Raw genomic sequence first — 23,817 nt, forward strand, 5'->3', positions numbered from 1 at the left:
CCCCACGCCATTCACGGTCATCAACCACCAAGGGGGTCGCCTCCTCATATGTGATGTCAAGCTTTCCCAGGTCTTCCTCTAGTTTTTCCCTTGCCTCCCTGGGCTACAAGGCTTCCTTCTACTTCCCCTTGCCTTGATCGGACGAGGCCATGTCTCTTCGATGATCTTCAAGCCGCCCTACCGATAAGATCAGCGTGCGTTGCCAAGGTCCGCGAACCCCAATCACATCTGAGAGAGAGGCTCCGAGAGTTACGGGAAAAGATTGCAAGATATCTATACAAGTTTTGTTGTAACACACCAACACATATAATGTATCTTCGTACAAAATGAAGTCATACAATGTATGTCTACATACTTAGATCTTCTTGGGAAGTACGAACCAATTTAAAGTGTTTTACTGTCATACCAAATTGATTGATCAACATCAAAGATATTTGAGTGCATGAGAAGACTACAAGTTGTCCTCACAAATAGATGATACACCTTGAAGCTGATCATTCAATAGAGAATGTAAAACTAGGTAGCTGCATTGATGATGAACTCAAAATATTAGTGGTTAGTCCAATACATAAGCGACACGTCAAGCTCAGTTTGAACATCATGTACAGGCTCTGGTTCGCCAGTCCACACCAAAGGTGCCTTACCATTCTAGAATACACATAAGATCAATTAAAAAGTTAGCACACCTGAAGAGCACATTACAACATCTGAAAGCAGTAATTAAAGCAAGAAATACAGGTTGGCATGTAAAGTTTCAGAAATAAAATTAGCAGGTGAGAGGCGTGTCGATAGTGGGAAAAACAGAGGAGCAATAAACCGATGAGACCAAGCATGATCCTTCCCAAAGACTTGAGACCAGCCCGCTCACCACCGGAAGGAGCATAACGTGTAACACAAACAGATGGTGCAGGGGCAACACCTTGAGGCAATCTTAGATGTTGACCTAGCCAGCGGCCACCAACACGTCCAATCATATGGAAGCGGACATAAGGACTAATCCATTATAAGGCGACAGGAATACAAAACCAGAAGCAGTATAAATGTGATGGAAAGAAATAAAAAGCCACGTACAGATAAAAAGAAGATCTAACAGCGCGGAAGAAAGCGGAGCTCATCGCAGTCGCTGCAGTCTCCCTCCCGCCACCTCCTTCCCCTGATCTCAGCCCTACGTCTTCTGTGACGACACCTTTGTCCTACTCCTTTCCCTTCTGAAGCTCGTTCCGCCAATCTATGTGTACGACAGACAAAACATTTTGTATCATATATGCAGACAAAACATCGAAAAAGACTACTAAGATAGAAGTTAGCAAATGGGAAGTGCACACTTTAGTAAAAATGTATGACAGTGGCATACATAATCCCACTTTACCTAGCATGACAACTATATTTATAATCTGGTTATTACATTTTTGTTTGGCCTGCTAGCTATTAATGACCACAGATATTTTTTGGCAAATAGTATTTAGATGGACCTATTTGAAAATTAAGATGACCATTTGGTAACAAAAAAGAGGTACAAATAAGCATTTTGTATCATATATACAGACAAAACATCGAAAAAGACTACTAAGATAGAAGTTAGCAAATGGGAAGTGCACACTTTAGTAAAAATGTACGACAGTGGCATACATAATCCCACTTTACCTAGCATGACAACTATATTTCGAATAATGGCATGATGGCAAGGGAGGAAAACAAGGGAATTCGGTCATAACAACCAAAATGCTCCATAACCAGCTAATGCTACAACCTGGTGGTAACATTGCTTAATTCGTACGGGGTAGCTGATTTGGAAAATATTGTAATAAAAAAGTTTGAAGCATCCAACCTTTTTGGCCCTAAAGAAATATATAATCAATCTCCATTTAGAACTCACCTTTAGTTCTATTCAGCAATATTTGGGTTCACAATATAAACCTTAGAGTAAAATCTTTGAGCATACACAATACATCTTACGCAAAGTATCATGTTTCATTTAGCTAAAGTTGCACAAGAGGCAACCGTGGATTTTTTTTTTACAAACATGGAATAATTTCCAGTAAGAATTACCTTTAAGTGTTTGTCTCAAGATAAAGCCTTCAAATAAAGCATCCACAAGTAGCAATCTGGAGTCAAAACCAACATTTATCACTGCAACATTATTTCATCACCCAGGATCCTAGCATCTCCTCTTTCTCCAATTACAGTGTAAACTAAAATTTAAAATGGTTGCACTAATCTGTCAAGTTCTTACTTTCAAATGCAGCTACAAACTAAAAAACACCAGATAAAGTACAGTGATCGGGGAAAAATCATTATGGAAAACACCAGATCTATTTTTGCAATAGGCTCACATGATTATTCTATTCTTCGAAGCCACACTAATCTTGTGACCTGATCTTCATTGTTCTTTGGCTGCAAAACCATATACATGCCTGCTTACCTTACATAGATTAATTGGGCTACTGGAACACTAAATAAATCAAAAGTGGGAACCTACACTAAGCCCTATTTCTCTTGAGCTAACTAACTGCTGAATATACAAAATTAGTAGGTGTGTATGAACCAACTTTTGTCTATGTGATTTTCACCAACCGAAAAATAAGTGGACACTAACTGGAGAGAACATGATATGAAATTGGAAGGCAATACCTGAATGTATGATTTAATTTGGGAACCACAGCTCCAGCGAAGCACATGCACAGCAACACGATCAACTATCTGAAAATACAGGATATTGCGTTTAACCTTCGTACTGGGTGTGTTCATTGTATAACATGCAACTGGACCACAAGAATGATATTTGGCTGAACTAACAGCGGACCATCACATATAATGATAAAACCAAGAAAACATCATGAAGCTTGAATGGCCAGCTATCAGGAAGGGGCTAATCAGCCACATGAACCCTAGCCGCCGCGCCTCCCACCCCCTCCACCTGCCTCCTCCCTCCTCCGCCGCTGCCCAAGGGGCGTGGCCGGGCAAAGTCTGGCCACACAATAAATGTTACTCTGCAATAGAATTCGTATGAGGGTGTCAAATAGAGGAGCTATTCAGTGAAGTGCTCGGGAATAACCTATGATATCTACGAATTTCTAAAAAAATAGAAGCAAGGTATGCAGGATAGGACAACACCTGCAACACACATAGTCAATCACTGGAACCTTGGCAACGACGGCGAAAAAGCCGTTTCTAATCAAACCTAAGCACTAGGGGTCACACCTCAACATCTGCAAATATGTACACATAAAAGAGAATAGTGCTCAGCAGCAACAATGCAGGGCATGTATTTTGATTATTATGCGATTATGGTCACCACCACAAAATTAATAACTTCAATTATCAATAGAAAAGAGAGATTATTTGTATCTTCTACAGTATGTGACCTATAGTCAATAAACATCTGGAGAAGAAGAAAAGAAACAACAAAGGACATTTAAAACTGATTTGTTCAGTGGATGGAAAAAAATATAAGTCATCTCCATGCTCTTCCATCTCAATTGACTAACGTGTATCATTTTTAAAATATAGCGAGGCACATTAGTATTCCGTAATGCTGCCAGCTAAATTTGAGTGATATCAAAAAAATCCGCAACGATGTGCAGATTTTAATTATGCAAGTCAGTGGACATTTGAGCCATATATCATATAACACTGACCAGAAAATACAAACACACGAAATCTTTACAACTGCATATAAGTAAAACTAACAGAAGCTTGTAGCGAAAACAGATGGCTTGTATAAAGGAGGAGACCAAGAGAGGATGCGAATGAATTTCCGCATTCAGCCCAACGTTGGTTGCTAACTCCAAGTTTCTATAAAAACAAAAGAAGAGGGCTATGATACATAATCATGACCAAACGGGTAGACCAACATTCGTGTGCAAAGGTGGAGATTAGGCTGTACCTGTAGTCCAGAAGGAAGAATCCGGCCGTCCAAGATTTGTGCGCTAAGAAGAGGCGTCGAGTGGAGGAGTCAGAACTTGGATGGCTCCTGTGTGCGACGAAGATGAGCAGGGACTGGAGGCGGCTAAGCTCCGACCAACATTGTCGCATGATGAAAAAGGGGCGGCGCCGATCTCAGACACGCACACGGCAGCCTGCCGTTTCCCCGCATGTCCTCCTCCTTGCCACCGTCGACGGTGGCTCGCTGGCTCCTACCTGCTCCAGCCGGAGGTCGCTGCCGGCGGCCCGCGCCTTCTTTGCCCTGAGATCACCGCCACCGGCCCGCGACTGCTCCGCCCTGAGCTCGCCGTCCCCGGCAGGCGCCTGGCTCGGTCAACGCCCCCTCTTAGCCCGTCCTGAGATCGTCGTCGCCGGTCGCTCGCCGGGTTGCTGAGGTCATTGCGGCCCGCACCTGCTCCGCCTCGAGATCGCCGTCCCCGGCCGGCGTCTACCCCGCCCCGAGGTCGCGTGAAGATCGCTGAGAAACAGCGCCTCCCCCTAGCGCCCGGTGTGTCCTGAAATCGCGCGTGGGGAATTTTTTTGATGAAAGCTCCCGACCCAAGTTTATCTGCTATGTGTATGCGACTGGAGAAGTGGTAAATACCTGACCGGCTGGACGCAGCGCTTTGCCATCGCCTGGTTGCCGTCAACCGTCGTCGTGCCTGCAGGCAGCCTTCTCTGCCTCCATCGCGAGGGCTCCACGCCGTCTGCGTCCGTTCGCCGAGGGGCAGCACCTGCAGTTTCAGCACACCCGGGCGACGGCGGCCGCCGGCGCGCACGAACACGGCCGCCCCAAGGTGAAAGCGCAGCACGGCGTCGGCCATGAACATCCGCCCCACCACCGCGACGCCCATCTCGTCCGTGAGGCTCCTAGCGGCGACGCACGCGGTTGGCGGGGATTAAGCCTTGGGTGGCAGCGAGGAGGGCGCCGGAGCGTCGGATGGCTGCAGGGAGAAGTTGGGGAGGAGGAGGAAAGCCTCGAGCCATGGCTGCGAGGAGGGGAGAGGACGGCGCCGGTAGGATGTGGGATGCAGGGATGGGGAAGTGTATTTCTTATTTTGTCTTGCAGTCCAGCGGTGGAGCTTCGTGGTCCTTCTACACCGTTTTGACTGGCAAAAAAAAAGGCTACACGCACACAGAAGCAAACATCACATGGGGTAGTCAAAATAGACAGGAAGAACAAGGTACCCCCAGAAATATACGCGGAACAGGAACGATGCACACTATAACACGTGTCAGCTAACGAAATAGGCTCAAAATTAATCCAAAAATCTGACAAAAAGGAAGCTGTTCAGGTTTAGTATAGTTATATGGGGATTTAGGGGATTTCAATTAGGGAAATGTATTCCTTCAATATGAATCGATTTTTTTTTATTTTAGACGTGTTTGGCAAGAGATGTATGGGGACCTCTCTCAGATCCGATTTGCTCGAAGATCCAAAGTTCTATGTCTTAGAGGATGGCTATAAGATCCAGCCTGCTAGATGTACTCTAATAGAAGTGTCTATGGGTGCACTTATCTTCCAACCTGGATCACCTCTGAATGTGCTCTCATACCTCTTTCTCAACCATGTGTTGCTCACTCTAGAACTATCATAGGTAATACGACAAGTGTGAGGCAATACCATCTTCCTAATGCAAACTGTTTTTCCCCTCTTTATAGTTGAAGCAGTCATGTAGAATTGGCAATGCTCATTGACACAACACACATTGACCCTATCTCCGTCATTTCGAATATACTCATAGTCCCTACTTTGGAGTAGGTGATAGTTCTTGAGTGCTTTCTAAATTGATGCATGTTAACAAAGCACATCTTAAAACATACTTGTTCACCTCCAAGCAACCTTCCTTCGTCATACCAACTCTAGGTGGTAATGCCTTTTCTCTACTTTTATGATATTTAGGTGCAATGAAAATGGGGGTTTCGAAACCATCATCATCGCTACATATGATCTCCACTCCAAGATCCTCATTGCCTTCATCTGAGAGCTCAACTACTGCTGAACCTGTTCCTCCTCCAGCCTTAGCTTGTCATCTTAGAAGTGTTGCCTGTCTACAGGCCATGTTTTTCCTTTTCTCCCCTCTGCCCGCAAGACCTTTCTTCTTTGTAGGATTTCTATAACCGTTCGTTTGAGATAATGGGTGCCTCATCTACCATGGGGAACATATGCTCAACATCAGTATCCCCCTCCATCTGCTCATTGGGGTCTTCCTTCTGCCTCCTTAATTGTGCAATATTAGACAAATCTTCTTCATCAAAATATTGCGCCATAGCTCCTTCTTCATCAGCTACCTCTTCATCTTTCTCAACCACATTATTTGATTTTCCCTTCTCTACCTTTGACCTGCTAGCTTGGTTTGTCTGGTTAACACTTTGTTGAGTTGCATGCTCTATGAAATCTGTTTGTGTTGCTGTTGGATTGAATCCTCTCATAATTGTCCGATTTAATCTCTTAATGTCCTTGTACTGAATCATCATTGATGTAACCTTCTCATTGTTGTCCAGAACCTCCAACCCAGCCAATCCTCTCCCTTCCTCTTTCACATATATGAAGTCATTGACATTGTAACCAACCGAACACACCAAGAAGACTAGCTTCCAATGAGTGATGTCTGAACGTCCTGCACAGCTTCTCGGCCTTTGAAAAACATGTTGACCACCCAATGTTCATCATCATCACTACAAAGGAAAAGATACACGTTTATATGAGATAAAACACCAACATCATCATTACTTGTAAAAGGGAACTCATTTTCCGCAAATAACCTAGGTCGACCCTAAATCCATCGAACCTGACATGAACCTCAACCCAGAATTACAAATATTGGAGGAAATTACAACCTAATCACAAGTGCATAGCAACCTAGCAAAAATACACGTAGATCATTAGTTCACACCTAAAACACGTCAACTTTTCGGCCATTCCTAATATCCCAAACCCACCAGATTCTGGACCATGATGGGAGGGATACGGGGACTTACTCGATGCCACATGCATCGAAGCTCCAGTTCATGGTGTGGCTCTGCGCCGCTGCCGTCATCGTCCCGGTCGAGTCGCCGCAATCGCGAGAGCAAAGGCGAAAGGTGCAGCACTAACATGAATTGTTGTGAGATGCAGCCCGGTTCAATCTTCAGGTCGGGTCAGCCCACGCTGGCTACAAAGTGCGCCACACTGGCCTAAGAGGTGGGACTGGAATGCCAGTTTTGCAATAGAAACGTGGATTTCTGAAACAACATAGAACAAGCTTCAAAATTCTCTGAGCGAGAGCATATCTGGGTGATGATCGCGGCATAGCACCCCATTGTTTCCCTCCTTAATTTTTGAAACAACCTGGAGAAGGCCAAGTCTTCTCATAGGGCCAAGGTCTCCTGGTACGCGAGTGCTTCCAATGTAGGAGGGTCGATTATCCCGTCAGAAAACCACGGCCGATGCGCCTAGATAAACACCCATGCTGACTCTGCAAGAAGAAAAACAACAGCCAGTCCTCGGATCCCAATCTTCAACACTTGCAGCATCCACATTTATTTTTGCATGGTCGGCTAGAGGGGCTAACCACTTAGCATGAGCTCTAACCAAAGGCCGGTTAGCTCTACTTGTCGAAGGTTTTGCAATCGCTTGGAGTTCTTTAAGGTATGAGATAATGAAGCCATGTGTTGAGAGAGGGCTCTAGAAGATATCCTCATGAATAACTTTGCGCCGTGAGGTCCATATAGCCCACTGAGTGACTGTGATCCTTGTAAAGCGCCTAACAGGCCGGCATGTTAACATAGCAATTCGTAGATGGGCCGGCCCAACAAGTAACAAGGGGCTTCACGCACCCCGGCCCAACAAGACTATTGGGCCTTTCTAGGCCCACATATATTATATAATGGGCTAATGGGCCGATCCACCAACTAAACGGGCCAGCCGACTTACTTATTGGGCCAGCCCAATTGTTTGAAGGTGGACCCACTTACTAACTGGGCTGGCCCGATAACATGGAAGTGGGCCCCACGTGCTTATTGGGCCAACCCATTTGCTTTAAGGTGGACCCACTTACTAACTAGGCCGGCCCGAGGCAAGTGAGCCCCACTTTTATTTTGGGCAGGCCCATTGATTTATTGGGCCAGCCCACTTGCTTTAAGGTGGACCCCACTTACTAACTGGGCCGGCCCGGTACCCACATGCTTATTGGGTCGGCCCGTTTGTCTGTTGACCGGTCAAACAAAAACATTTGGCCCGACCCACATGCTTATTGGGCCGGCCCGGTTTGCCTGTTGACCGGTCAAACAAAGACATTCAGCCCAGCCCACATTACTATTGGGCCGGCCAATTAGTAATGTTGACTGATCAAACGAAGACATTCGGCCCGACCCACCTTTTCAGTGGGCCTACCCAGCCATCCTTTTGACCGGTCAAACGAAGGTATTCGGCCCGGCCTACGTGCTTAGTGGGCTAGCCCATTTAAGTTTTGACCAGTCAACCTTAGAGGTTAGGCCTGGCCCACATACCTAATAGACCAGCCTAGTTATATAGTTGACCGATCAAACTAAGTAAGCTGGCCCGGCTCGCAAACTAAATGGGCCGGCCCGCTTAAGGCGTGGTAGTCCTTGTGTGGGCCTACCATCTACCATGGGATTTCAGCACTGCTAGACCTGTGTTAACCGGATAGTTAACCGCGTGCTCGCCACCTATCGCCTTGCATGACGCCGCAGTCAACCGGGCTCCCAAAAACACTTATGCAACGGTCCGATTTTCCGTGGCGGAAGGGCGCCCGAACGCGACGAATCAAAAAAACATGGTAAGACTTTGCCTAACGCAGTTTGGACCACAGAACCCATATCATCGGGTTAGGCCCATATGCGACGAAAAAGTGGCCATAACTGGCGAAAATTGGATGTTGAGTATGAGAACTTTTCTTGTAGTGTAATCTTTCTGGAATACCTAGATACCTTTTATGGAAAAATTGTTTCCAGACCAAAAACTGGAAATCGAACTGGATTTAAAAAAAGTTTTACTTGAGATTGTCATCTTCCATTTTGCAAAAGATTGTTGATGCGCGCAGTCGACACGTCCGTTGGGAACCCCAAGAGGAAGGTGCGATGCGTACAGTAGCAAGTTTTCCCTCAGAAAGAAACCAAGTTTTATCGAACCAGGAGGAGCCAAGAAGCACGTCGAAGGTTGATGGCGGCGGGTGATGACCCACAAGTATAGGGGATCGCAACAGTCTTCGAGGGAAGTAAAACCCAAATTTATTGATTCGACACAAGGGGAGGTAAAGAATACTTATAAGCCTTAACAACTGAGTTGTCAATTCAGCCGCACTCGGAAAAGCACTAGCAACAGAGGTGATGTGAAAGTAGCAATGATATGAGAGCAATAGTAACAGAATACAACAACAGAGTAGTAGTAATATGAGAGCAATGGCACCGTAAAAACAACTTGACATGTAGAACGAGTATATGATGATGAAAGATGGACCTGGGTTCCCAGCCTATCTACACTAGTGGTAACTCTCCAATAACAAGTGTTGGGTGAACAAATTACAACTGGGCAATTGATAGGATTGAAATAGCATTAAGACAGTAATATCAAGATCATTAATCATGTAGGCATGTTTCCCATATATAGTCATACGTGCTCGCAATGAGAAACTTGTACAACATCTTTTGTCCTACCAGCATGGCAAGCGTACGGCCTCTAGGGAAACTATCTGGAAATTAAGGTACTCCTTTTAATAGAGTACTCGAGCAAAGCATTAACACTCCGTGAAAACATGTGATCCTCACATCACTACCATCCCTCCGATTGTCCCAATTTCTGTCACTCGGGGCCATTGGTTCCTGGACAAGCGACATGTGCACAACTTGTAGATACAATCTAAGCAATAATTATAAAGCTCAAATCTAAGATCATGCCACTCGGGCCCTAGTGACAAGCATTAAGCATAACAAGATTGCAGCAACAATAACTTCATAAACTTTGTAGATAGACAATCATAACGTAACAATCCATCGGATCCCGACAAACACAACACCGATTACATCGATGAATCTCAATCATGTAAGGCAGCTCATGAGATCATTGTATTGAAGTACATGGGGAGAGAATACCAACTAGCTACTAGCCTAGAACCCGTAGTCCATGGGGGAACTACTCACTGAGCATGATGGAGGCGATGGCGTTGATGGAGATGGCTTCCGGGCACTTCCCCGTCCCAAGAGGTGCCGGACGAGACTTCGTCCCCGAATTGGAGTTTCGCGATGGTGGCGCGCCCCGGAGTCTTTCTCGGAGTTTCGTCAAGAGTTACGGTGTTTTTAGGTCGAAAGGGGTTTTATAGGCGAAGAGGCGGCGCGGGGGGCACTCGGGGCTCCCCACCACAGAGCCGGCGCGGGCCCGGCCAGGCCGCGCCGCCCTATGGTGTGGTGGCCCTCTCGCCCCTCTCCGACTCTTCTTCGGTGTTCCGGAGCCTTCCGGGAAAAATAGGAGGTTTGGTCTTCGTTTCGTCGAATTCCGAGAATATTGCCCGAACAGACCTTTCCGGAACCAAAAACAGCAGAAAACGAGAACTGGCACCGTGGCATCTTGTTAATAGGTTAGTTCCGGAAAACGCATAAAAACATCATAAAGTGCAAGCAAAACATGTAAGTATTGTCATAAAACAAGCATGGAACGACTAGAAATTATGGATACGTCGGGACGATCAAGCATCCCCAAGCTTAGTTCCTGCTCGTCCCGAGCAGGTAAACGATAAAAAGAATAATTTCTGTAGTGACATGCTACTTACATAACCTTGATCATACTATTACAAAGCATATGAAATGAATGAAGTGACTCAAGGCAATGATCTATAGTTGCTAACAAATAGATAACATATAGCAAAACTTTTCATGAAGAGTACTTTCAAGACAAGTATCAAAAGTCTTGCACAAGAGTTAACTCATAAAGCAATAAGTTCAAAGTAAAGGCATCGAAGCAACACAAAGGAAGATATAAGTTTCAGCTGTTGCTTTCAACTTGTAACATGCATATCTCATGGATAATTGTCAATACAAAGTAATATGATGAATGCAAATAAGCAAGTATGTAAGAATCAATGCACAGTTGACACAAGTGTTTGCTTCTAAGATGGAAGGAAGTAGGTAAACTGACTCAACATAAAGTAAAAGAATGGCCTTCAAAGAGGAAAGCATTGATTGCTATATTTGTGCTAGAGCTTTGGTTTTGAAAACATAAAGAGAGCATAAAAGTAAAGTTTTGAGAGGTGTTTGTTGTTGTCAACGAATGGTAGTGGGCACTCTAACCCCCTTGCCGTACAAACCTTCAAAGAGCGGCTCCCATGAATTATTTTTATTTTTGGGTGGCACTCCTTCCAACCTTTCTTTCACAAACCATGGCTAACCGAATCCCCAGGTGCCCGCCAACAATCTCATACCATGAAGGAGTGCCTTTTTATTTTAGTTTCATTATGATGATGACACTCCTCCCAACCTTTGCTTACACAAGCCATGGCTAACCGAATCTTCGGGTGCCGTCCAACAATCACATACCATGGAGGAGTGTCTATTTTTGTTAATTAATTTGGGACCGTGAATCCCATTGCCGACTCTTTTGCAAAATTATTGGATAAGCGGATGAAGCCACTAGTCCATTGGTGAAAGTTGCCCAACAAGATTGAAAGATAAACACCACATACTTCCTCATGAGCTATAAAACATTGACACAAATCAGAGGTAATAAATTTTGAATTGTTTAAAGGTATCACTCAAGCAATTTACTTTGGAATGGCAGGAAATACCACATAGTAGGTAGGTATGGTGGACACAAATGGCATAGTGGTTGGCTCAAGTATTTTGGATGCATGAGAAGTAATCCCTCTCGATACAAGGCTTAGGCTAGCAAGGCTATTTGAAGCAAACACAAGTATGAACCGTACAACAGAAACTTACATAAGAACATATTGCAAGCATTATAATACTCTACACTCGCCTTCCTTGTTGCTCAAACACTTTTACCAGAAAATATCTAGACCTTAAGAGAGACCAATCATGCAAACCAATTTCAACAAGCTCTACAAGTAGTTCTCCACTAATAGGCTTAGACTACATGAAAAAACTTAATCATGATCTACTTGAGAGCTCAAAACAATTGCCAAGTGTCAAATTATCCAAGACATGATGAGGCATTTTCTGTTTCCAACCAAATATAAATAAGTGCAATAGCTTCCAACTTTTATCATTGAACATTAAAAGTAAAACGAAGAACACGAGTGTTCATATGAAAAAGCGGAGTGTGTCTCTCTCCCAAACAAGGATTGCTAGGATCCGAATTTATTCAAACATAAACAAAACGAAAATAAACACATAGACGCTCCAAGTTAAGCACATATGATGTGACCGAATAAAAATATAGTTTCAGGGGAGGAACCTGATAAGTTGATGAAGAAGGGGATGCCTTGGGCATCCCCAAGCTTAGACGCTTGAGTCTTCTTGAAATATGCAGTGGATGAACCACGGGGGCATCCCCAAGCTTAGACTTTTCACTCTTCTTGATCATATATCATCCTCCTCTCTTGACCCTTGAAAACTTCCTTCACACCAAACTTCTCATAAACTTCATTAGAGGGGTTAGTACTCAAAACATTTGAATCCACCTTGGTCCTGTAGTGGCACATTGCAAGAACTCAATAAAACATTAGCTACAGCCCTCTACGTCTAGAAAACCTCGCTTAAAGTCCACAAGAGACAATGCAAAAAACGAGACAGAATCTGCCAAAACAGAATAGCCAAGTAAAGACGAATTTTAAATAAATACTTCCGTTGCTCAAATCAGAAAACTCAAAACTAATGAAAGTTGCGTACATATCTGAGGAACACGCACGTAAATTGGCATATTTTTCTGAGTTACCTACAGAGAGAACAGCCCAGATTCGTGACAGATAGAAATCTGTTTCTGCGCAGAAATCCAAATCTAGTATCAACCTTCGATTCGATTAGAGGCTTCACTTGGCACAAAAAAAACACAAAACTAAGATAAGGATAGGTTGCTACAGTAGTAAACAACTTCCAAGACACAAATATAAAACAAAGTACTGTAGCAAAATAACACATGGGTTATCTCCCAAGAAGTTCTTTCTTTACGACCATTAAGATGGGCTCAAGCAGCTTTAATGATGCACTCGCAAGAAATAGTATTCGAAGCAAAAGAGAGCATCAAGAGGAAAATCCAAAACACATTTAAGTCTAACATGCTTCCTATGCAAAGGAATCTTGTACACAAATAAATTCATGAAGAACAAAGTGACAAGCATAAGAGGATAAAACAAGGATAACTTCAAAAATTTCAACATATAGAGAGGTGTATTAGTACCATGAAAATTTCTACAACCATATTTTCCTCTCTCATAATAATTTTCAGTAGCTTCATGAACAAACTCAACAATATAGCTATCACATGCAGTATACTTTTCATGATTTCCAAACACATAATTTTTATCAAGTTCAAGAATAGTGGAATTAAAACTTTCAAACTTACTTTTATTAATAATATAACAAGGTAGTTGATCAATCTCAATAGATATGGGACTCATAGAATAAGTCAAGAACTCTCAAATCCTATTTTCATTAGTAGCACAATTAATATTATCAAGTAACATAGGACCATCATCTAGAGCTTTATCATAAACATTTGCTAAGCAAAATTCTTTAGTACCATGCATTTCGACATCAGGCACAAACAAAGCATTATCATAAGATTTATCAAAGTAGCATGGATTATCATATATAACGAGTAGCATAATTATTCTCACAAGTATTACTCATAGGTACTATTTCAAGAGAATCCACAGGAACATAACATTCAACCTCTTCCGGTAAGCGTGGAGGACAATCAAATAGTGTAAGAGATAAAGAGTTACTCTCATTAGAAGGTTGACATGGGTAGCTAATCCATTCTTCCTCCTTTTGTTCATCACTCTCCTCTTCTTTTTCATCCAATGAGCTTTCGTGTTCATCAATTTCTTCTTCCATCGGTTCCTGCAAATTGTGAGTGCATTCTTGTGCATTAATGTGTCTCTCTTTATAATCAAGGATATAAGGATTCCTACTCGTAGCATTCTATGCAAGAATTAAGGATAGTAGAGACATAATCTTTAAGGTCCTTACAAACAACACAAGTTTCATAATTCTCAACCATGAAGGATTCTATCTCGGAGGCTCTCATAAATAAGACAAATTGTTCTACCTCTTCGAACCCATAATGAATATAGCAATTCCGATTATAGTTCTTAATTAAAAATTTCTCACTAAAGCCACATTGAAATTTAAGATGTTTACTATCCTGTTGAGAGCAACAGTTTATATCATGGCATTTAAGCAAGATTTTAGCAATTGTATTAAATTTTTCTATCATAGCACTCATTATTTTACCAGTTCTTGATTCTCTATAATTATTATAACATTCTATAAGCTCCAAGTAGGTTGTAGGTTCTCCCATAACAGCAATTTTTAATTTTTAGGTTTTTCAAATTTTTATGGATTTTTGGGTATATGAGGAAAATAAAACAAGACAAAAAGTAACTAGGCAAAAGTAAACTAAGCAAAATAATACTAGACAGAAATAAACTAAGCACAAATAAACTAGACAAAAGTAAACTAAGCAAAACAAAATAAAATAAAATAGAGAGAGAGGTGGAGTGTACTCCCCAGGTGAACTTATGAGTAGAGCTATGTCTCCCCGGCAACGGCGCCAGAAAATAGTCTTGAGGACCCACAAGTATAGGGGATCGCAACAGTCTTCGAGGGAAGTAAAACCCAAATTTATTGATTCGACACAAGGGGAGATAAAGAATACTTATAAGCCTTAACAACTGAGTTGTCAATTCAGCTGCACACTGAAAAGCACTAGCAACGAGGGTGATGTGAAACTAGCAAGTGATATGAGAGCAATAGTAACGAATAACACGACGGCAGTAGTAGTAATATGAGAGCAATGGCACCGAGAAAACAGCTTGACATGTAGAACGAGTATATGATGATGAAAGATGGACCGGGGTTCCCAGCTATCTACACTAGTGGCAACTCTCCAATAACAAGTGTTGGGTGAACAAATTACAGTCGGGCAATTGATAGGATTGAAATAGCATTAAGACAGAATATCAAGATCATTAATCATGTAGGCATGTTTCCCGTATATAGTCATACGTGCTCGCAATGAGAAACTTGTACAACATCTTTTCTCCTACCAGCCGGTGGCAGCCGGGCCTCTAGGGAAACTACTGGAAATTAAGGTACTCCTTTTAATAGAGTACCGGAGCAAAGCATTAACACTCCGTGAAAACATGTGATCCTCACATCACTACCATCCCCTCCGGTTGTCCCAATTTCTGTCACTTCGGGGCCATTGGTTCCGGACAGCGACATGTGCATACAACTTGTAGATACAATCTAAGCAATAATTATAAAGCTCAAATCTAAGATCATGCCACTCGGGCCCTAGTGACAAGCATTAAGCATAACAAGATTGCAAGCAACAATAACTTCATAAACTTTGTAGATAGACAATCATAACGTAACAATCCATCGGATCCCGACAAACACAACACCGATTACATCGGATGAATCTCAATCATGTAAGGCAGCTCATGAGATCATTGTATTGAAGTACATGGGGGAGAGAATACCAACTAGCTACGGCTAGAACCCGTAGTCCATGGGGGAACTACTCACGGAGCATGATGGAGGCGATGGCGTTGATGGAGATGGCTTCCGGGGCACTTCCCCGTCCCGGCAGGTGCCGGGACGAGACTTATGTCCCCCGAATTGGAGTTTCGCGATGGTGGCGGCGCCCCGGAGTCTCTCCGGAGTTTCGTCAAGAGTTACGGTGTTTTTAGGTCGAAAGGGGTTTTATAGGCGAAGAGGCGGCGCGGGGGCACACGGGGGCTCCCCACCACAGGCCGGCGCGGGCCCAGGCCAGGCCGCGCCGCCCTATGGTGTGGTGGCCCTCTGGCCCCTCTCCGACTCTTCTTCGGTGTTCCGGAGCCTTCCGGAAAAATAGGAGGTTTGGTCTTCGTTTCGTCGAATTCCAAGAATATTGCCCGAACAGCCTTTCCGGAACCAAAAACAGCAGAAAACGAGAACTGGCACCGTGGCATCTTGTTAATAGGTTAGTTCCGGAAAACGCATAAAAACATCATAAAGTGCAAGCAAAACATGTAAGTATTGTCATAAAACAAGCATGGAACGACAGAAATTATGGATACGTCGGGGACGTATCGGCGGGATGTAGTGCGGCGCAACACCAGGGATTCCGGCGCCAACGTGGAACCTGCACAACACAACCAAAGTACTTTGCCTCAACGTAATGGTGAGGTTGTCAATCTCACCGGCTTGTTGTAACAAAGGATTAGATGTATAGTGTGGATGATGATTGTTTGCAGTAAAACAAGTAGAACAAGTATTGCGATGAGATTGTATTCGATGTAAAGGAATGGACCAGGGTCCACAGTTCACTAGAGGTGTCTCTCCCATAAGATAAATAAAATGTTGGGTGAACAAATTACAGTTGGGCAATTGACAAATAGAGAGGGCATGCCCATGCACATACATGATATGATGAGTATAGTGAGATTTAATTGGGCATTACGACAAAGTACATAGACCGCTATCCAGCATGCATCTATGCCTAAAAAGTCCACCTTCAGGTTATCATCCGAACCCCTTCCAGTATTAAGTTGCAAATAATAGACAATTGCATTAAGTATGGTGCGTAATATAATCAATAACTACATCCTCGGACATAGCATCAATGTTTTATCCCTAGTGGCAACAGCACATCCACAACCTTAGAACTTTCTGTCACTGTCCCAGCATTTAATGGAGGCATGAACCCACTATCGAGCATAAATACTCCCTCTTGGAGTTAAGAGTAAAAACTTGGCCGAGCCTCTACTAATAACGGAGAGCATGCAAGATCATAAACAACACATAGGTAATAGATTGATAATCAACATAACATAGTATTCTCTATCCATCGGATCCCAACAAACACAACATATAGCATTACAGATAGATGATCTTGATCATGTTAGGTAGCTCACAAGATCCGACAATGAAGCACATAAGGAGAAGACGACCATCTAGCTACTGCTATGGACCCATAGTCTAGGGGTGAACTACTCACTCATCACTTCGGAGGCGACCATGGCGGTGAAGAGTCCTCCGGGAGATGATTCCCCTCTCCCGGCGGGGTGCCGGAGGCGATCTCCCGAATCCCCCGAGATGGGATTGGCGGCGGCGGCGTCTCCGGAAGGTTTTCCGTATCGTGGCTCTCGCATGCGGGGGTTTCGTGACGAAGACTATATGTAGGCGGAAGGGCAGGTCAGGGGGCCACACGTGGGGCCCACACAACAGGCCGGCGCGGCCAAGGCTTGGGCCGCGCCGCCCTGGTGTCTGGCCACCTCGTGGCCCCACTTCGTAAGTCCTCCGGTCTTCTGGAAGCTTCGTGGGAAAATAGGCCCCTGGGCGTTGATTTCGTCCAATTCCGAGAATATTTCCTTACTAGGATTTCTGAAACCAAAAACAGCAGAAAACAACAATTGGCTCTTCGGCATCTCGTTAATAGGTTAGTGCCGGAAAATGCATAAATATGACATAAAGTATGCATAAAACATGTAGATATCATCAATAATGTGGCATGGAACATAAGAAATTATCGATACGTCGGAGACGTATCGGCATCCCCAAGCTTAGTTCTCGCTCGTCCCGAGCGAGGTAAACGATAACAAAGATAATTTCTGGAGTGACATGCCATCATAACCTTGATCATACTATTATAAGCATATGTAATGAATGTAGCGATCAAAACAATGGTAATGACATGAGTAAACAAATGAATCATAAAGAAAAGACTTTTCATGAATAGTACTTTCAAGACAAGCATTAATAAGTCTTGCATAAGAGTTAACTCATAAAGCAATAAATCAAAGTAAAGGTATTGAAGCAACACAAATGAAGATTAAGTTTCAACAGTTGCTTTCAACTTATAACATGTATATCTCATGGATATTGTCAATCTAAAGTAATATAACAAGTGCAATATGCAAGTATGTAGGAATCAATGCACAGTTCACACAAGTGTTTGCTTCTTGAGGTGGAGAGAGATAGGTGAACTGACTCAACATAAAAGTAAAAGAAAGGCCCTTCGCAGAGGCAAGCATTGATTGCTATATTTGTGCTAGAGCTTTGGTTTTGAAAACAAGAAACAATTTTGTCAACGGTAGTAATAAAGCATATGTATCATGTAAATTATATCTTACAAGTTGCAAGCCTCATGCATAGTATACTAATAGTGCCCACACCTTGTCCTAATTAGCTCGGATTACCGGGATTATCATCGCAATACACATGTTTTAACCAAGTGTCACAAAGGGGTACCTCTATGCCGCCTGTACAAAGGTCTAAGGAGAAAGTTCGCATTAGATTTCTCGCTTTTGATTATTCTCAACTTAGACATCCATACCGGGACAACATAGACAACAGATAATGGACTCCTCTTTAATGCATAAGCATGTAGCAACAATTAATGTTCTCATATGAGATTGAGGATATATGTCCAAAACAGAAACTTCCACCATGGATCATGGCTTTAGTTAGCGGCCCAATGTTCTTCTCTAACATTATGCATGCTCTAACCATTAAATGAGTGGTAAATCTCCCTTACTTGCAGACAAGACGGACATGCATAGCAACTCACATGATATTCAACAAAGAGTAGTTGATGGCGTCCCCGGGAACATGGTTATCGCACAACAAGCAACTTAATAAGAGATAAAGTGCATAAGTACATATTCAATACCACAATAGTTTTTAGGCTATTTGTCCCATGAGCTATATATTGCAAAGGTAAAGAATGGAAATTTTAAAGGTAGCACTCAAGCAATTTACTTTGGAATGGCGGAGAAATACCATGTAGTAGGTAGGTATGGTGGACACAAATGGCATAGTGGTTGGCTCAAGGATTTTGGATGCATGAGAAGTATTCCTCTCGATACAAGGTTTAGGCTAGCAAGGTTATTTGAAACAAACACAAGGATGAACCGGTGCAGCAAAACTCACATAAAAGACATATTGTAAATATTATAATACTCTACACCGTCTTCCTTGTTGTTCAAACTCAATACTAGAAATTATCTAGACTTTAGAGAGACCAATTATGCAAACCAAATTTTAGCAAGCTCTATGTATTTCTTCAATAATGGGTGCAAAGTATATGATGCAAGAGCTTAAACATGAGCACAACAATTGCCAAGTATCAAATTATTCAAGACATTTTAGAATTACTACATGTAGCATTTCCCGATTCCAACCATATAACAATTTAACGAAGAAGATTCAACCTTCGCCATCAATACTATGAGTAAAGCCTAAGGACATATTTGTCCATATGAAACAGCGGAGCGTGTCTCTCTCCCACACGATGAATGCTAGGATCCATTTTATTCAAACAAAAACAAAAACAAAAACAAACCGACGCTCCAAGCAAAGCACATAAGATGTGATGGAATAAAAATATAGTTTCGGGGGAGGAACTCGATAGTGTTGTCGATGAAGAAGGGGATGCCTTGGGCATCCCCAAGCTTAGACGCTTGAGTCTTCTTAAAATATGCGAGGGTGAACCACCGGGGCATCCCCAAGCTTAGAGCTTTCACTCTCCTTGATCATATCGTATCATCTCCCTCTCTTGATCCTTGAAAATTTCCTCCACACCAAACTCAAAACAACTCATTAGAGGGTTAGTGCACCATCAAAATTTACATGTTCAGAGGTGACATAATCATTCTTAACACTTCTGGACATTGCACAAAGCTACTGAAAGTCAATGGAATAGAAAAATCCATCAAGCATATCAAAACAGGCAATGCGAAATAAAAGGCAGAATCTGTCAAAACAGAACAGTTCGTAAAAACGAATTTTATTGAGGCACCAGACTTGCTCAGATGAAAATGCTAAAATTGAATGAAAGTTGCGTACATATCTGAGGATCAATCACGTAAATTGGCATGATTTTCTGAGTTACCTACAGAGAATTAGGCCCCGATTCGTGACAGCAAAGAAATCTGTTTCTGCGCAGTAATCCAAATCTAGTATGAACCTTACTATCAACGACTTTACTTGGCACAACAATGCACAAAACTAAGATAAGGAGAGGTTGCTACAGTAGTAACAACTTACAAGACTCAAATATAAAATAAAAGTGCAGAAGTAAAATAATGGGTTGTCTCCCATAAGCGCCTTTCTTTAACGCCTTTCAGCTAGGCGCAGAAAGTGTGTATCAAGTATTATCAAGAGACGTAGTATCAACATTACCTTGGGATTTACCCTTACCTTTCTTTTTCTTTTTCTTACTCTTTGGTTTAGGGAATATATGTCTACCCCCCGGTGTAGAGGTGAATTTTAGGGTGCCTTCTCCCATATCTATGACTGCTCCCAATAGTTTCAGAGAGGATCTTCCGAGTGTGATTTGTCCTGTTCCTCGCACATTCAATAACAAGATAATCAATGGATATTGTTCTCCCAAGAATGGTTGTATGCACACCCGCAGCTATTCCTTTAGGAATTATAACAGAGTTATCAATAAGAGTTATTCCTTCTCCCCCTTCAACGAATCCCCAAAGTTTCAAAGATTCATGAATACTCTTAGGCATTAGGCAAAATTCAGACATAATATCAAAATTATATTGGCATGAAGAGTTTGGTCACCGATAACAATTTTAATAGTAGGATCCCATAATGAAGGTTCAGAGTTCACTAAAACTTGATCAAGACGGTTACGAACATATCTATAATTTTCATTCAAGCGAGATGCACTTGTCTCAAGAGTGTTTAATCTATTATAAATGCTAATAAGGGCTGAATCAAAGTTATTAGCTGAATCATGTGATGCAACCAACTTCTTTATGACATTAAAAGCTTGATCCCCATTGCAATGAAGGAAATCTCCTCCCACTATAGCATCCAAGGCATATCTATAGCGAATCATAAGACCAAAATAAAAATTACTAAGGAGAAAACTTAGAGTCATTTGAGGTTCAGCTTTACGATAAGAAGTAAATTTTTTGGACCAAGCATCTTTAAAACTCTCCTCATCCCCTTGTTTAAAAGTGAAGACTAATTCCTCAGGTGAAGAAGTAACAGGTGCAGAACTAGACATGGTAACAAAAGTAAAATGCAAGTAACTATTTTTTTTGTTTTTTTATATAAAGTGCAAGACAGTAAATAAAGTAAAGCTAGCAACTAATTTTTTTGTGTTTTGATATAATGCAGCAAACAAGAAAGTAAATAAAATAAAGCAAGACAAAAACAAAGTAAAGAGATTGGATTGTGGAGACTCCCCTTGCAGCGTGTCTTGATCTCCCCGGCAACGGCGCCAGAAAACAGTCTTGATGCGCGCAGTCGACACGTCCGTTGGGAACCCCAAGAGGAAGGTGTGATGCGTACAGTAGCAAGTTTTCCCTCAGAAAGAAACCAAGGTTTATCGAACCAGGAGGAGCCAAGAAGCACGTCGAAGGTTGATGGCGGCGGGATGTAGTGCGGCGCAACACCGGGGATTCCGGCGCCAACGTGGAACCTGCACAACACAACCAAAGTACTTTGCCCCAACGTAACAGTGAAGTTGTCAATCTCACCGGCTTGCTGTAACAAAGGATTAGATGTATAGTGTGGATGATGATTGTTTGCAGAAAACAGTAGAACAAGTATTGCAGTAGATTGTATTCGATGTAAAGGAATGGACCAGGGTCCACATTTCACTAGAGGTGTCTCTCCCATAAGATAAATAGCATGTTGGGTGAACAAATTACAGTTGGGCAATTGACAAATAGAGAGGGCATGACCATGCACATACATGATATGATGAGTATAGTGAGATTTAATTGGGCATTACGACAAAGTACATAGACCGCTATCCGAGCATGCATCTATGCCTAAAAAGTCCACCTTCGAGGTTATCATCCGAACCCCTTCCGGTATTAAGTTGCAAACAACGAGACAATTGCATTAAGTATGGTGCGTAATGTAATCAATAACTACATCCTCGGACATAGCATCAATGTTTTATCCCTAGTGGCAACAAGACATCCACAACCTTAGAACTTTACGTCACTCGTCCCGCATTTAATGGAGGCATGAACCCACTATCGAGCATAAATACTCCCTCTTGGAGTTAAGAGTAAAAACTTGGCCGAGCCTCTACTAATAACGGAGAGCATGCAAGATCATAAACAACACATAGGTAATAGATTGATAATCAACATAACATAGTATTCTCTATCCATCGGATCCCAACAAACACAACATATAGCATTACGGATAGATGATCTTGATCATGTTAGGCAGCTCACAAGATCCGACAATGAAGCACATAAGGAGAAGACGACCATCTAGCTACTCGCTATGGACCCATAGTCCAGGGGTGAACTACTCACTCATCACTCCGGAGGCGACCATGGCGGTGAAGAGTCCTCCGGGAGATGATTCCCCTCTCCGGCAGGGTGCCGGAGGCGATCTCCTCGAATCCCCCGAGATGGGATTGGCGGCGGCGGCGTCTCGGAAGGTTTTCCGTATCGTGGCTCTCGGTACCGGGGGTTTCGCGATGAAGACTATATGTAGGCGGAAGGGCAGGTCGGGGGGCCACACGAGGGGCCCACACAACAGAGCCGGCGCAGCCAAGGCTTGGGCCGCGCCGCCTCGGTGTCCGGCCACCTCGTGGCCCCACTTCGTAAGTCCTCCGGTCTTCCGGAAGCTTCGTGGAAAATAGGCCCCCGGGCGTTGATTTCGTCCAATTCCGAGAATATTTCCTTACTAGGATTTACGAAACCAAAAACAGCAGAAAACAACGAATCGGCTCTTCGGCATCTCGTTAATAGGTTAGTGTCGGAAAATGCATAAATATGACATAAAGTATGCATAAAACATGTAGATATCATCAATAATGTGGCATGGAACATAAGAAATTATCGATACGTCGGAGACGTATGAATTGTTCACCATTCATCATAGATAGTTCATTACATGCGGATAAATTTAACCCTAGCTACTAGCCCTAATCATCAGGGTGCATCTGTGACGGCGGGGGCTTCACCGGGATGACCTTAAGTCCTCGCCGGAGTATGACGCTTCCACATAGTTCTGGAGCAACTTGGCGGCGCCAATCAAGGCATCGCGCCTTGTGAACCTCGCAAGCGTGACCCCCCCCCCCCCCGCGCATCAGCTGGTCGGCATTGTAGTGGAGACATGACGGTGGTGCATGTAATAACCCAGAACATAGGAACAACGAAGGGTAGATTTAGGAATGGGATGTGCATTTCATCGCAAAACGAGGGAAATTTCCGCGCCTTATTGCAACTAAACCTAAGAGGGATCGAGGTTCTCTCTCGAATTGCAAATTAGGGTTAGGCATGTCGAGGTGTGAATTTCGACATGCTCTCTTTTGTATCTTATTGATTTGGGAATTGATTTCATTTGACAAGTAATAATAAGTTGATAATATTAAACAATAAGCAAAAGGGGTTATAGAAAAAGGAAATCAGAATTGAAATACAACTTGTAAATTTAAATGACTTTGAATTTCAAATTGAATTATAAATACAACAATCAATTAGAAATAGAATTATTACATAAACCAAAAAGCTCATAAGCAAAACTTGAGCTTTATTGATATCACAACACAACATACATTGTCTTTACAATATTCTTGATACAAGAATTAAAGAAAAATAAACAGAAATAAATAGAAGATTACATTATTTGATCCTACACTAAAAACCTAAACTAATGACTTGGAAGTATTCTTCTATGGTCATATTCACCTTCAAAACCTGCAAAATAACACAACAAAGCTAGACATGGGTTATAGGA

At 42.7% G+C, this 23,817-nt stretch overlaps 2 long non-coding RNA genes across 2 annotated transcripts; both read right to left on the reverse strand.

The window, feature by feature from the left end:
- Positions 1-1,002: 1,002 nt before the first annotated feature.
- On the reverse strand, positions 1,003-2,887 carry LOC124667901. Its single transcript, XR_006991471.1, has 3 exons — positions 2,334-2,887; positions 2,050-2,105; positions 1,003-1,228 (listed from the first exon to the last, which is right to left on the reverse strand). It is a non-coding gene; the product is annotated as an uncharacterized LOC124667901 (long non-coding RNA).
- Positions 2,888-3,475: 588 nt separating this feature from the next.
- Positions 3,476-4,125, reverse strand: LOC124659401. Its single transcript, XR_006989562.1, has 2 exons — positions 3,887-4,125; positions 3,476-3,795 (listed from the first exon to the last, which is right to left on the reverse strand). It is a non-coding gene; the product is annotated as an uncharacterized LOC124659401 (long non-coding RNA).
- Positions 4,126-23,817: the final 19,692 nt, after the last annotated feature.

This window comes from Lolium rigidum, chromosome 6 (assembly GCF_022539505.1).
Source record: "Lolium rigidum isolate FL_2022 chromosome 6, APGP_CSIRO_Lrig_0.1, whole genome shotgun sequence".
Taxonomy (NCBI): domain Eukaryota; kingdom Viridiplantae; phylum Streptophyta; class Magnoliopsida; order Poales; family Poaceae; genus Lolium; species Lolium rigidum.